This window comes from Balaenoptera physalus (genome assembly GCF_965194825.1).
Source record: "Balaenoptera physalus genome assembly, chromosome: 4".
NCBI classification, from domain to species: domain Eukaryota; kingdom Metazoa; phylum Chordata; class Mammalia; order Artiodactyla; family Balaenopteridae; genus Balaenoptera; species Balaenoptera physalus.
This window is the reverse complement of record NC_138891.1, coordinates 71,548,643-71,563,790: the sequence shown is the minus strand read 5'-3', so window position 1 is coordinate 71,563,790 and position 15,148 is coordinate 71,548,643. Positions and strand designations below refer to the sequence as shown.

The following is a 15,148-nucleotide window of genomic DNA, read 5'->3' as shown; positions in this document are numbered from 1 at the left end:
ACACTTGGCATGGTCAGTTTTCAACTTTAGCCATTCTAATAGGTGTATATTTGTACCTCATATTTTCATGTGCTTATTTGCCATCCTACATCTTCTTTGGTGAAATGTCTATTCAAATATGTTGCCCATATTTTTAATTGGGTTATTTGAGTCTTATGATTGACCTTTGAGAGTTCTTTATATTTTCTGAGTACAAGTCTTTTTTCAGATCCATGAATATTTTCTCCAGTCTGTGGCTTGTCTTTTCATTCCCTTAACAGTGTCTTTTATAGAACAGAAGTTTTTAATTTTGATGATGTCCTATTTATCAATTTCTTCTTTTATGGATGGTGCTTTAGTTGTGTTTGCCTAACTTGAGCTTGCAATGCTTCTCTTCTATGTTTTCTTCTAGAAGTTTTATAGTTACAGTTTCTACATTTAGGTCTATAATCCATTTCATGATAATTTATGTTTATCACGAGTTGAAGATTTTTTTTGCATATCCAATTGTTTCAGCACCATTTGTTGAAAAAAATCCTTTCTTTATTGAATAATATTTGAAATTTTGTCAAAAATCAGGTGTCCATATGTGCATGGGTTTATTTCTGTACTTTCTATTCTGTTCCACTGATCTATTTGTCTGTCTTTATGCCACTATCACGGTGTCCTTATTAATCTACCTTTATAGTAAGTTTTGAAATCAAGTATTGTTAATCTTGTTCTGGTTTGTTTTATTTTGCAAAGCTGTTTTGGTTTTCTAGGTCCTTTGAATTACTGCCACGTGGATTTTAGAATCAGTTTGTCAATTTCTACTAAAAATGTGCTGGGATATTGATGAAACTATCCTTAATTACATGCTGATCACAGTTTTTAAACTCTTTTTATTTATTTATTTTTGGCCACTTTGGATCTTTGTTGCTGTGCATGAGCTTTCTCGCCTTTCTCTCTAGGCGAGTGGGGGCTACTCTTCGTTGCAGAGCACGGGCTCTAGGCATGTGGGCTTCAGTAGTTGTGGTGTGCAGGCTCAGTAGTTGTGGCTCGCGGGCTCTAGAGCTCAGGCTCGGTAGTTGTTGTGCATGGGGTTAGTTGCTCTGCGGCATGTGGGATGTTCCCAGACCAGGGATCGAACCCATTTCCCCTGCATTGGCAGGCAGATTCTCAACCACTGCGCCACCAGGGAAGCCCAAGTGACATGCTTTTTAAGGAGATGAATATTTGAACATTTATAAACAAGTCTGGTAAGTTCTCATTATAATAACAGTTAGTGAGACTTAGAGGGAAGGTATTATACCCATAGATGAGAGTGTGCATTTTTCCCCATTCACAGAAGAAATGAGGATGAAGAGAGGACCAGAGAGAGCATGAAGAATATGTCTTTGAAGGTCTATTTTGCAATCAAGTAAACGGCAAATGATGGCTTCAGGTATTAAATACAATCCAAAACTGTTCCAATGGGGAGTGCCAGCTGAGAGCTGGGACGCCATATGACCCAGCTAGCTCCTTCAAGCACTGATTCCCCCAGCTGCATGCATAGGTTCTCCACCACCACCCTAAGTTCTCATTCCCCTGGTCTGAGATGAAAAATACCCTGTGTGGGATTAACAGCAGATAGGTAACTACAGAAGAGAAGATCAGTGAATTTGATGACATAGCAACAGAAACACAAAATGAAAGCCAAAGAGATAAAAAGAGAACAGGAAAAAAAATGAACAGACCATCAGTAAGCTGTGGGACAGCTCCAAGTGACCTAATGCATGTGTAATGGGGATCACAGAAGAGGAGTGCAACATTGAAGAAATAATGGCTGAAGTTTTTCTAAACTTAATTAAAACAAACAAACTGTATACTCACAGATACAAGAAGGTTGACAACCTCCCAAACACAAGAAACAGGAAGGAAAGTACAAGGCATATCCCAATCAAATTGTTTAAAACCAGTGGTAAAAAGAAAATTTTAAAAGCAATTAGAGAAAAGAGACACAGCATGTACAAAGGAACAAAGAGTAGAATCATAACAGATTTCACACTGAAAACACCACCGCTCAGAAGACAGTGGAGAAGCATCTTTAAAGTTGTGGAAAGGAAAACCAACTTAGGAATTCATTGCCCAGCAGAAAAAAAACTTTGAATATGAAGGTGAAATAAAGACTTCTTAAGACATATAAAAGCTGGAAGACTTACTTCACTTAGTATGTTAATCTCTAGGTCCATCCGTGTTGCTGCAAATGGCATTATTTCATTCTTTTTTTTTTTTTTTTTGGCTGCGTCAGGAGGCTTGTGAGATCTTAGTTCCCCAACCAGGGATCAAATCTGGGCCCTCAGCAGTGAAAGCACTGAGTCCCAACCACTGGACCACCAGGGAATTCCCATATTTCATTCATTTTTTTATGGCTGAGTAATATTCCATTATATCTATCTATCTATCTATCTATCTATCTACCTATCTATCTATCTATCTATCATCTATCTATCTATCTATCTATCTCACATCTTCTTTATCCATTCATCTGTCAAAGGACACTCAGGTTGCTTCCATGTCTTGGCTATTATAAACAGCACTGCTATGAACATCGGGTGCATGTATCTTTTCAAATTAGAATTTTTGTCTTTTCTGGATATATGCCCACGAGTGGGATTCCTGGATCACATGGTGACTCTATTTTTAGTTTTTTAAATGAGCCTCCATACCATACAACATCAATTATATGTGGAATCTAAAAAACAATGTGACAAATGAACTTATTTACAAAATGGAAACAGCCCTGAGCCCCGGGGGGCGAGCTTGTGCGGCGCGAGGTGGGAACCTGTGGGATATCCGCGCGGGCTTGAGCCATGCTGAAAGTGGCCGGCCACCTCAGGCCCGGGCCGTCCTGCAGCAGTGCCTGCATGCCCAGCTGCAAGTACGCCCCACCGAGGGGGACGCCGCGGCCCAGTGGGTGGAGGTCCAGAGAGGATTAGTGATCTACGTGTGATTTTTCAAGGGAGCTGATAAAGAGCTTCTTCCCAAAATGGTTAATACACTGTTAAATGTGAAATTAAGTGAAACAGAAAATGGCAAGCACATCTCTATATTGGATCTATCTGGCAACATTCTTACCATCCCTCAAGCCACCCTTGGGGGGAGAGTAAAAGGAAGAAGCACGCAGTATCACTCTAACTCTGGAAAAGAAGAGGGGTTAGAACTTTATTCCCAATTTGTGACTCTCTGTAAAAAAGAATTAGCTGCTAACAGGAAGTGTGCCGAAGCTGGGGGTTGTGGTGGAACATGGCACTTAGGGCAACAGGCAGGTCTTAAAGCTCGACACCAATGGACCATACACACACCTAATTGAGTTTTGAAAAATTAAAAGTTTCTACAGTTGTAATTAGATTCTCTTCCCCTTCTTCTTGAGTACACTAATCTGCAGCATTTTTAGACAAGAAAATCCTGGGTCCCATCCATAACTCTGCAGCCGGCTAATTGGACGACCTTGCCACGTCACCTAAACTCTGGATCTCAGTCACCTTCCATCCTGCTTTCCCCTAAACTCACACTCAAAAAAATTTGAAAAATGCCTTCTATTCACTTTATGGTCATTGATAAGAACATGGAAATGTTCCTAGAGAGCTGTATTTAAGCATTTTACAATTAAGCATTCTGTGTAATCAAGAAAAATATATTTCTTATACCCTCAAATGTATGTAGTATGTAATAAAAATCACTATTTGGGTTAAAACTAGGTAAAACCCAGCACAAACTGATTATTATTTTGTCAATTTTGTTTTAGTATTTCAGATTTCCATATTTTGAATGAAAGAATATGCAATTTACTATTCCTTCTAATCATATCTATGAAAATGTAATACAGAAATGTTATTGTGCATTTTAATATTACCCTCCAAGGACATCCAAGTGCTTTAAATTATTTTCAGAATCTTTAGTTGATATAGGAACAAGGTATGGGGGACTAAAAGTTGTTTTTATTTAATATACTAATGGCTTAATATTCTGTTTCTCAGTTTTTTACCAAAATAATGTGTGTTGCATTTTCTGTCTTTGGTTTTTAAAAGTTACTGTTTCATTAAATTAGTGTTCATAAATCTTTTAGGAAGTTCCTCTCTTGTTGGTTTAGATTGTTATAAAAGGAATAAAAAGGGATGCTTTCTACCGGAAAAACAAACAAACAAAACAAAACAAAATGGAAACAGACTCACAGACGTAGAAAACAAATTTATGGTTACCAAAGGGGCAGGGCGTGGGGAGGGATAAATTAGGAGTTTGGGATTAACAGATACACATGACTATATATAAAATAGATTAAAAAACAAGGACCTACTGTATAGTACAGGGAACTATATATTCAATATCTTGTAACAACCTATAATGGAAAAGAATCTAAAAAGGAATATATATATATATATATATATATATATATATATATATATATATATATATAAATCACTTTGCTGTACACCTGAAACTAACACAACACTGTAAATCAACTATACTTCAGTAAACTAAATAAATAAAAAGCTGAAAGAGCTCAGCAGCAGCAGGCCTATACTATAAGAAATAGCAACAGAAATCCATTAAAAATTATACCAGATGGAAATCTGGATCTATGGAAAGGACTGGAGAGTACCAGGAATGGTAACTACATGAGTAAGTGTATATGATCTTTTTTATTACAAGTCCCTTTCAAAGATCATTTTTTAAAATGTAATTGCCTGTTTAAAGCAAAAATAATAGCAATGTATTGGGGACTTTATAACATAAATGTATGACATCAATACACTGTAAAATTTCTTAGCCATTATCACAATTAAGAGCTTATTACACCAAAGGTGAAATATGACAGTTCACTTTTTGAAGTATATCCTTCCGTGCAGCTGAAATGCCACCTCCTCCAAAAAGGCCACCTAGGTTGATGGGCTTTCTTTGGCCTGTCTTCCCACAGCACTCCATGCCCCTTTTAGGAGTGCTCGTTCTCTAAAGTTATTGTCTGTGATTCAGCATTATTACTCTCCTTCTCATGTTCAATCCCTACCAAACTGTTTGTAGAAAAGCTTGAGCCTCCTAGATCTCTCTGAGTTCCAAAGAACAAATTTAATCAGAGAAGTGAGGAAAGCAAAAGCAAAGGAAAACAGTCAAGCAAGACAAATAATAATAGTTTAGCCATAAAACAAAGTCAAGGACCTTTAGTTCCTCCTCAAGGGCTATAGGTAATATCCTGAGCCGTATTCTTGAGTTGTTTTGCAGATACTAAAACCCCCAACAGAGCAAGAGGGAGGGGATATGGGGATATATGTATACGTATAGCTGATTCACTTTGTTATACAGCAGAAACTAACACAACATTGTAAAGCAATTGTACTCCAAAAAAGATGTTAATAAAAACAAAATAAAATAAAACCCCCAGCAGGTGGAAGAAGTTAACTATGCTGACCACAGGCATGCGGACCTCAGAACCAGGTTGATGATGTTAACTCCAGAAATACCATGCTGTTACCTCACCACCAACCAATCAGAAGAATGTCCATGAGCTGATCATGCACCCTACAACCCTCACCCCTAATGTTGCCTTTAAAAACCCTCTCTGAAAGCTATCGGGGAGTTCAGGTCTTCTGAGCATGAGCTGCCTGTTCTTGATTGGGACCCTGCAATAAATGCTGTACTTTCCTTCACCACAACCCAGTGTAAGTAGACTGGGTTGCTGCACATCAGGCGGGCAGACTCAAGTTTGGTTCTTCACCTGTGAGGGAAGAAGTTGAACCCCCAGCTCTGGCATGCTTTCTGTAAACCATTTCCACTCCCTGCCACCCTATCCCACCACTACCACTCCACACACACACACAGAAAAGGCTTTAGGAATGCAAAAAGGAGTGGGATATCTATCACTCAGCAGAGTGTAGTAAGAGGGAAGTTTCCAGCCTCCCTCTCTCCATCTGCCTGGGACAGTTTTCAGATAGGAGAATGGACCAGATTCAGGACAGGACCGAATCAGGTGTATTCCAGTAGTGTGGAGAGAATCCTGAACTGACCTGTCTTCTGATGTTTCTGGATGGCGGCACGGAAGGTACAGTGCGGCATGATGGGCAGGGCAGGGCCTCCTTCTTAGAACATACTCCCAAGCCTGTGCATGGACATGGCCTTATAGTCCTCCTGTGCGCAGCCCATCCACCCCCATAGTGGAGCCCGGGACCACACACTGGCACTGGAAGGGCCCCATGAGACTCAGACCAACTCTGTCCTTTAGCAAGGCCAACCTGATACCAGAGCACTGAGGGGCTTGCCCAAGCAAGAGTGGAGGGGAGATCAGCGTGAGCGCTGCATTGTAACCACGCCTTGCTGGACAAACACACAGTACCTTGGCTTCAAATGCCAAGGGAAAGTTTCAAATGCAAAAGGCTTAAAACAGGGGAAAGTAATTTACGTTAGAAGTCCGAATAAGAGAGTGGTCAACGTTGCAGGAGGTGATCCTGGGAGGGAGCACAGGGGGGCTGTGGGATGCCGGAAACGTTCAGGTTCTTGACCTGATGGATACGAGGGTGTGGCAGTTTCCATCAAGCTGGACAGGTGACACGTGTACGTTACATTTCAATAAGAATGTATTTTTTACAAATGAATGAAAAGAGAGAGGAAAGGAAGCATGTGGCCCGGACGCTGTGCTGGGCAGCCCCCAGTAGGTGGAGAGGGCAGTGTGTCCGGTGCCCCAGCTGTGCCCCTGGGAGGGGCTGAGGGCCGGCCGCCCGCGCGTGTTGTCAGAGCTAACAGCCGGGCCTCCGCGCGCACTGTCTCCTCTGTGTACACAGGGTGTTAGGCCAGCCTCCACCGAGCTGCACTTCATGGTGACAAAGACAACAATGCCGCCATCTCGTAACTGTCAACAGCATCGCTGTGCTCAAGGCTTTGTTCCAATATTTGCGGAGCCAGAAGGGCCAGGTCGCCTTTACGATATTGACTTAGATTCATCACTTACCAGAGAAAGCAGAGCGCCCAGGCCTGCTGGCTCGCTGCTGAGGCCTTTGGGACGCGCGTAACCTTAGGCAGAATGTGCGGGGTCTTAGAAAACCGACCCGCTTGGCTGTTGTCACTCTTATCTTCCCTGTGGACCTGGGGTTCAGGAGTCACAAATTTCCAGCCTGCCGATCAAGATTCTCTCAAGTCCTCTATAATCCAACCTGCCAGATTGGCAGAGGGAGCTGGGGAAACTGAAGCAGAAAGTTTACATCTTGAACTGAAGATTTCGGGAAATGGCATTAGAAAGCTTTTCATGAGGAAGTTTTCTTATTTTATAGGAAAAGGAACTTTTTTTTTTTTTCCTAACTGGATTCAACTCTATAAATGCCAAATATCTTAGCCTCTAGCTCAGGGTTTTACTGCTCCCAATCATTTCTGAGTGAGACACTTTACCACTGACAAATACGAGAGACCACTTTCCAGAAACTCGTGTTGCCAGGGGAAGCTCGCCGCTCCCCTTTGTGAGCCCCGGGCCTCAGCGTCCCGGCCCTGACCTGTGACCTCCGGGCTCCCGGCCTTGCTGTCAGCGGGAGAAAGCGAGGGGCCAGCCTGCGTCAGCTGGACAAACGGGGGCCTGGCAACACGGCCTTGGGCTCTGCTCTCCACGAGGAGCTGAGCCCTCGCAGCAGGTGCCCCGTCCCCAGGGCGGCCTTGCTGTCCGGTCAGGTGGCAAGAAGCTCAGGCATCTCTGCTGTCTGACAGGGTTTCTCTTCTTCCCGTTTTATGAGAAGAGCTCTGCCGAGACTCCGTGCCCTGCCCTCTCTCCGTCTCCAGGGCCCACACACTCAGCGAGCCCTCCGGTAGCCATTCATTTAGCCAGTTTCCTGGGCCACAGCGTCCCCTGGGGACCCCACTTTGGTGGGCAGCAGCGGAACAAGACGCCCTGCTGTTTCCCTTCCCTTTTAATTACACGGGGACAAGCTTCCTTGGGCTGACTTTGGGAGGCAAGCCCCGAGCCAGCCTGGCTGCCCTCCACGAAACAATGCACACATGTTCCAGAGAATTCCCTTCTCGCCTAATCCGGGCTGGGAAGAAAAGGGCTTTTCTTCTTGTTGTCAAAGGGGGTCTTCGATGCTAAGATTCCATTTTGTGTCTCAAGTCATGTCACGGGACTTCTGCCTCGGCCTTGCTGGCTGCTCTTTAGAAATGAAAGACACAGTCCATGCTTCACCTCAGGACAAGTCCGCCCCCACCGCCCCGAAAATACAGGGGCTGGGGGCCAAGAGAAGCGGGAAAATCTTCCAGCTCCCACTGTTCCTTTCTTATCCAGGCAACCTCAGCTTTTTGGACTATTTGCCCAAAGGATGAGTGGGGAGGGCTGGGCCTCACCTGCTGATCTCAAGGGTCATGAATATTCTTATAATCCCCTGGAAAGAAGGGCCCTTTCATTAGAGAAGCAGATTCCTCTGCCTCTCCGCTCCACAGCCTCTGGGGCCCAGCTGGCTTCTCCAGATTTTCCTAAGGCCTGGCTATGCTGCTTTCCATTGCGAATCCACGCCCCTATTTTATAGATGAAATAAAGGAAATAACAGCAAAGAAGTTACAGACACGCAACCTGTGCTTAGAAAGGAGCTGGGTTCAGTACCCAGAGGAGAACAAACTTCCTGCATCACTGGTAGTTGCAGGCACTTATATGTTTACACATTACCTTGTTTGGCAAAAGGATTGGAGGTAGCTTTTGGAAATACCCATGCAAATTTGGACGAAGAAATCAAAGATAAGTGCAGGGGGAGTGGCAGAATGAAATCAAGGCAGGGTAAGGTAGGTTAAGACATGTAAGTTTCCATTTGCGAGCCAGGCTAAGCTGAGAATTTAGCTTCAGGCTTCCTAGAAGCCAAAGAAAAGGGAGAAAAATGGTTGATAGAAGGTCAGAGCATACCAGTTTCTCAAGGGAAGCACAGTTCTCCTTGAAACTGAGGCCTGAGACTCCCCGCCCAAGCCCCCCATGAACGGTGAAATGGTGAGTCCTCAAATAAACAAAAACACTAGGTACTTCATTAAAAATATCATCTCTGATGTAACAGTTTCCTTAAGTTGTGCTTTAAAATGGTTGAACTTGCAACTCACACAGCAATGATAACTGACATTCACTAGACTCCCATCTACCCCTTGTATTTAAAATATATCCTGAATTCAGGCTAAGAAACTAAGAAATAATTCTCATGGGGATTGCATTGCTGCAGATATTTTAAACAAAGGCTCTGATCCTATCGCTAAGCCTCATAGTACAAAGCAATGATTTTCAAAGTTTTAATCTCTTAAAAAGTATCGTACACCCCAAAGTTTTTGTTGACATGGGTTTATGTCGATTGATATTTAATATTGGATATAATAGTTGATACTGATATATTCAAAACTGAAACTGAGAAATATTTAAAATATTTACTCATTAATAAATTGTTTAAAATAAAATGATTCCATGTTAATATAAAATACATTTCTTATGAAAAACAAAAGAATGTAGCAACATGAGTAGCTATTTTTTTTAATTTATTTATTTTTAATTTATTTATTTTTGGCTGTGTTGGGTCTTCGTTGCTGCATATGGGCTTCTCATTGCGGTGGCTTCTCTTGTTGCGGAGCACGGGCTCTAGGCGCGCGGGCTTCAGTAGTTCTGGCACGTGGGCTCAGTAGTTGTGGCTCACGGGTTCTAGAGCACAGGCTCAGCAGCTGTGGCACACGGGCTTAGTTGCTCCGTGGCATGTGGGATCCTCTCGGACCAGGGATCGAACCCGTGTCTGCTGCACTGGCAGGTGGACTCTCAACCACTGTGCCACCAGGGGAGCCCACGAGTAGCTTTTTAAAATTTTTTTTTTTGCAATTCTCTTTAGTGTCTGGCTTGATAGAAGATAGATGGATTCTTCTCTCTGCATTCAATCTGTTGCAATATGTTTTGGTTAAGGAGGTGAAGAAAACCTGGTCTCACACAGTAATGGGATGAGAAACAACAAGAAGAATGGAATAGCCTTTCCAGGTAATTGTGCAGCTTCTTTGATGCTACACAAACACTTGACACGTCAGTAAACTTATCCTCTATGACGTAAAATCCCTTGGTCTACCTCCTGCTTGGAGAGGACCTTTCCCCATGCCTGATCTGAACCCATTATGCACTAGCCGTTCAGAAAATATTGGTTTCCTTGGTTATGCAGATCTTCCAACCGACACATTTCTTTTTACAATATGAGAAAATCACATTCATGAATACCATCTTCCATCTCATCAGAAAAATACTGAGAAGTTGTCAAGCTCATTTTGTTTTTCCAAATTCTCATTTTTGCTTAAATGTGTAAGTTTTACCATTGGCAACCAATACAACAGAGGTGTTTTCCTGAAGTGGCAGGTTCACTCTTAGTTTTGAGAAAATGTCTGCTTTATGAGTCAGTTTGAATTACCATAGGTGATTAGTCATTCTTTTAAGCAAAATGGTGTTCCTTGAAAAAATGACAGTTTAGGTCATACATCAAATAATTGCACGAGTACTTTTTATCAAGATGACTGTGATATTTTGGGTTACAAAGGGTTTTATGTGACACTCCTAATTTGTCAGACCATTAAAAAAGCATGTACTTAAGGGTTGAGGTTTAATAAAACTAAAAATCGATAAAATACATTAGTATCATAGCAATACAAATTAATCAAATAAATGAATAATTTTTACTGTTTCATCAAGCCATTCTTTAAGTAAAACTAGTTTGTTTGTTTTAAACTGAGTGCATGGTGGTAAAGATGACACAACACTCATTAGCACAGGTTGTGCCACTGTCTTGATTCATGCTAGGCAGTGTTACCCACGGCTGTTTTTGCAGAGTCAGTGAATGTCAACATAGTGAAAAGGGGAAATAAAATATCAGTGTTATTATAAAATCATTTTGACCTTGTTGAGTACTGACAGGGTCTTGAGTACCCCCGGGGTCCCACCCTTACCAACTAACTGCTGGTGAAGAGGAAGACTTGGCATCTAAGATGGCAGGTATTCTCGAAGAGACTCCAGATGCCAAAAAGGAAAAGGCAAGGATTTCTTTCTGAAAGTGTTCTTGATTTTGAGTACAGCTCTGAGAGCTAAAGGAATTAGAAACGCCTCCTGTGTTTATGTGATAAATATTTCAGAAGTTTAGTGCTAGAATCAAGTTATTTGATTAAGGTTAGATAAATGTTTAATATAAGCCAATAACTGAATTCTACTCATTTCATCACAATATCTTATCTACCATACTGATATATTTTAAACATTAAATGAGATAATAGCTCTGAAAGCTGTATGCCAATTCAGGGCAGTTTTATTTAGAAAAGGCAGTTTTATATAAAAATAGAATCACTTATGGTTACCAAGGGGGGGCAGGAGGGATAAATTGGGAGATTGGGATTGACATATACACAGTACTATATATAAAATAGATAACTAATAAGGACCTACTGTATAGCACAGGGAACTCAATACTCTGTAATGATCTATATGGGAAAAGAATCTAAAAAAGAGTGGATATATGTATATGTATAACTGATTCACTTTGCTGTACAGCAGAAACTAACACAACATTGTAAATCAACTATACTCCAGTAAAAATTAATTATAAAAAAAATAGAATCAAAGTTTTTACAAATGTCAGCATTAGAAGGACCTTTAGTGAACAGCCAATCAAACCCTTTTATTTAATCAACAAGGAAATTAAGACTAAAGTTGCAAAGGACCTTCCAAATTACAGCAAATCCTGGGCCAATTTTTTGCCAGTTGAAGTGAAAAGTTAATTATTTATCCCAGATAGCAAATGAAAAAAGAGATGACACTCACACGCTCACAAACACACAAACCTGAGTAAACATATAGCAGTAAGCATTACCTTATATGTAACTCAACGTCTATATACTGTATGTTTTACAGATGTGAACAGTTCACTCATTTGAACAGTTTTTCAATATTTGTTATGTGCCAGATGCTGTGCTAAATGTTAGGGATAAGAATATCTATGATACCCAGTGTCTGCCCTTAAAGACCTTTCAGTCTTGTGAAGAAATGTATGTAAAGCGGCAGTCCCAGGACACGATGCTGTTAGGACAGGCAGATGCGTGGGGCGCTAATGGAAAAGCAGCCAGGTCAGGTGGGAGTCGGGAAGGAAGGGAGGGGTCACAGAAGTTACCCAGAGGAGGTGGTGCTGGATCAGGGTCCCCATGGATGGACGAAGGTTATCAGAGCAAGGAGGACAGTCCATCCTGAGCAGTGTGTGTGCAGGAAGGTGCTGTGACAGAGCAGGAAGGTCTGTGGCTCTTGATATGGATGTGGGCTGAGGGGATGGTTGGAATTGCTATCAGAGAAATGGGCTGTGTGCTAAAGATTTTGAACTTTATTTGAAAGTTATCTGGAGACAGTTTTAATCAAAAATGGTCACATTTGCATTTTAGAGTCTTCTCTCTGGCAAGAGGGTAAAGGATGCTTAAGATAGAAATGAAAATGAAGGCATGCGGCAGGAAGAGAGGTGAGCCATGGGGCCATGTGAGGTGTGCAGAGACAGGACGATGAGCACAAAAGATACTAAGATCAAAACTGTAGACATTGGTGATTGGGTTTGTTGCTTGTATCAGGGACAGGGAGACGCCTAGGTGTCTTTCTTGGCAGCTATTACAGTGCCTGTCACCAGAATAGTGAGATCTGGAGAAGGGAGAGGTTTACAATGGAGAAAGGGGTGGCTTCACTTTGGACAGGTTGAGTGTAGGACACCTAGGGACACGCAAGTAAGGAGCTGGAGCTGGGGCTGGGGTTTGCAGTGTGGAGACAGGAACAGGATGGAGCTGGAGAGTTGAGAGTCACAAGCAAATGTGGCTGGGAGTCAACCAGCCAGGAGGAGTAGGAGACAGAAAAGGAGGGTGCTGAGGGACCACTCCAGGAAAGGCCCACACTCGGGAAGGTCTGTGGACAATCCTGACAATCAGCAACCATTTTGTGATAAGGAAGACCAGGAGAAAGTGGGGTCACGAAATTACAGAAGTCACAGAAATAAGAGTTGAGAGAGAGAGAGAACAGATGTCACAAAGTATTAAATGGCCTTAATGGATCAAGCCAAGTAAGTATAGCAGCGTTTGGGGGGATTAGCAACACAGAGGTCACTGGGGGCCTCCGAGAGGGGTGGTTGGCCGAGGGGCAGAGGTGGGAGCAGCAAGGACGTGGGGAGGGAGGCCCAGCTGACAAAGGAAATGCCAGCTTGGAGTGAGCTGTAGATTGAGTACGGGGTGATCTCTCTTCCAAGGCGCTTGGCTGAGAATGAAAGAGAGTGCATAGTTTACAGATATACAGGGTTTACCGAAGATACCAATTTACTTCTAGATCCTGGGATTCAAGGACATTTTAAAAGTTCACTTGCTTTATTTCCAGATAACTCTCCCCAGAAGTACCCAGAAGACAGTAAAGTGGCGGTATAAAATGAAGACGAAGGAAAACCCATTCAAATTGAAAAACGTAAAAATAGCTAACGTAAGCAACCATACTGAATAAGATGCCAACAATCTAAGTTTCCTTATACCCACGTGGTAAAGCATGGCCTGGTGGCAGTGCTAGTAGGAGACAGTGAGCCAGTCCCTTTGCTGCCCGCCATGAACATAAGGATTCACAAAACTCTCACTGTGCCCTCTCAGGCAGCCCATCCACAGTCTATTTTTTTTAAATTTTTTTGAATTTATTTTTTTCATTTATTTATTTATTTTCTGGCTGCATTGGGTCTTCGTTGCTGTGTGTGGGCTTTCTCTAGTTGTCGCGAGCGGGGGCTACTCTTCATTGCGGTGCGTGGGCTTCTCACTGCAGTGGCTTCTCTTGTTGCAGAGCATGGGCTCTAGGCGCACGGGCTTCAGTAGTTGTGGCACACGGGCTCAGCAGTTGTGGCTCGTGGGCTCTAGAGCACAGGCTCAGTAGTTGTGGCACACGGGCTCTAGAGCACAGGCTCAGTAGTTGTGGCACACGGGCTCAGCAGTTGTGGCTCACGGGCTCTAGAGCACAGGCTCAGTAGTTGTGGCACGCGGGTTCAGATGCTCTGAGGCATGTGGGATCTTCCCGGACCAGGGCTCGAACCTGTGTCCCCTGCATCGGCAGGCGGATTCTTAACCCTGCGCCGCCAGGGAAGTTCCTCCACAGTCTTTTTAAAAACCTACTTGGTTTCAGGTCTTTGTCCTCCCCTGTTCCAGTGCAAATTAAGCTCCTGCCCTTCCCTCCGGCAGGGAGGGGCTGCTGGGTGTGAGGTGTCTCCTTGGAAGTCAGGAGCATCCCAAGACTGGGCTGCCTGATTCCCAAGGATTTGGGTGTGGTGAGGTGTGGCACTGAGCCCTAGAAATAGAAAAATATTCTATTTGCAAACATTCCCGAGGGGGCTGGAACTCTCTTATCTACAGCTCCCAGATGCCAGCCTTCTGAAGTCACAACCTCTCAAACTTCTCTGACGTCCTTTGCCGACGGCAACTTCTTCCTCAGGTTTCCCACTAAGCAACGCAGGCTATTTCTAGTAGAGAAACAGTTTACAGCACCATGCAGTGGTTAAGTGCACAGACGAGGGGACAGATTGCCAGGGTGGAAATCCCAGCTTTGCCACTTACAAGCTAAGTAGACTGACAGCTTGAACAACTCAGAGATGTCATTTTTTTTTTCCCATCTGTAAAAGGGGAAAATACCAGTACCTACCTCTCAGGGTTGTGGAAACCAACACACAGGTTAAGCGCTTACAGCAGTGCCTGACACATAATAAATGTTGCTATCATTATTTAGAAGGATTTAGGAGAGAAACACCTTGTACCCGGTTTGGAGGCAAATATGATGCCTTTCACTTAAAAGAGAATGTAATCTGGAAAATGTCCTGCTTGACTTAGTTGGAGCAAGAGACACTTTTCCTCGGTGTTGGGAGAACATCTTTAGATGCCAAGTTTAATCAGTGGTAGGAACTTTGGGACCATCCTGGAAGAGGAAGGGGCTCTGATAAGGTCACTCATCACGTGGACGCAGAGCATGATTAGAAGCATGGCTCTTTGGCTTCATGGCCTGTGCCCTGTCTTTGCTCTCCTGTAGATAAACACATAGGTTTCAAACCCTGTATGTGTGTGCTTGTCAGGGCCTTGCCCTTCTCAGCAGTGGCCTTCTTCCTGGTAGAGTTTCTCCAAGTAGATTTCTTTTTCTGGAAACAGCGATGAATTCTTGGTT

At 43.0% G+C, this 15,148-nt stretch overlaps 1 pseudogene across 1 annotated transcript; it reads left to right on the top strand.

Annotated features, from left to right (window-relative positions):
* Positions 1 to 2,460: 2,460 nt before the first annotated feature.
* Positions 2,461 to 11,541, top strand: LOC309660647 (D-aminoacyl-tRNA deacylase 2 pseudogene; annotated as a pseudogene). The gene has a single exon. The product of its transcript is annotated as a D-aminoacyl-tRNA deacylase 2 pseudogene (transcript).
* The last annotated feature ends 3,607 nt before the right edge of the window (positions 11,542 to 15,148 follow it).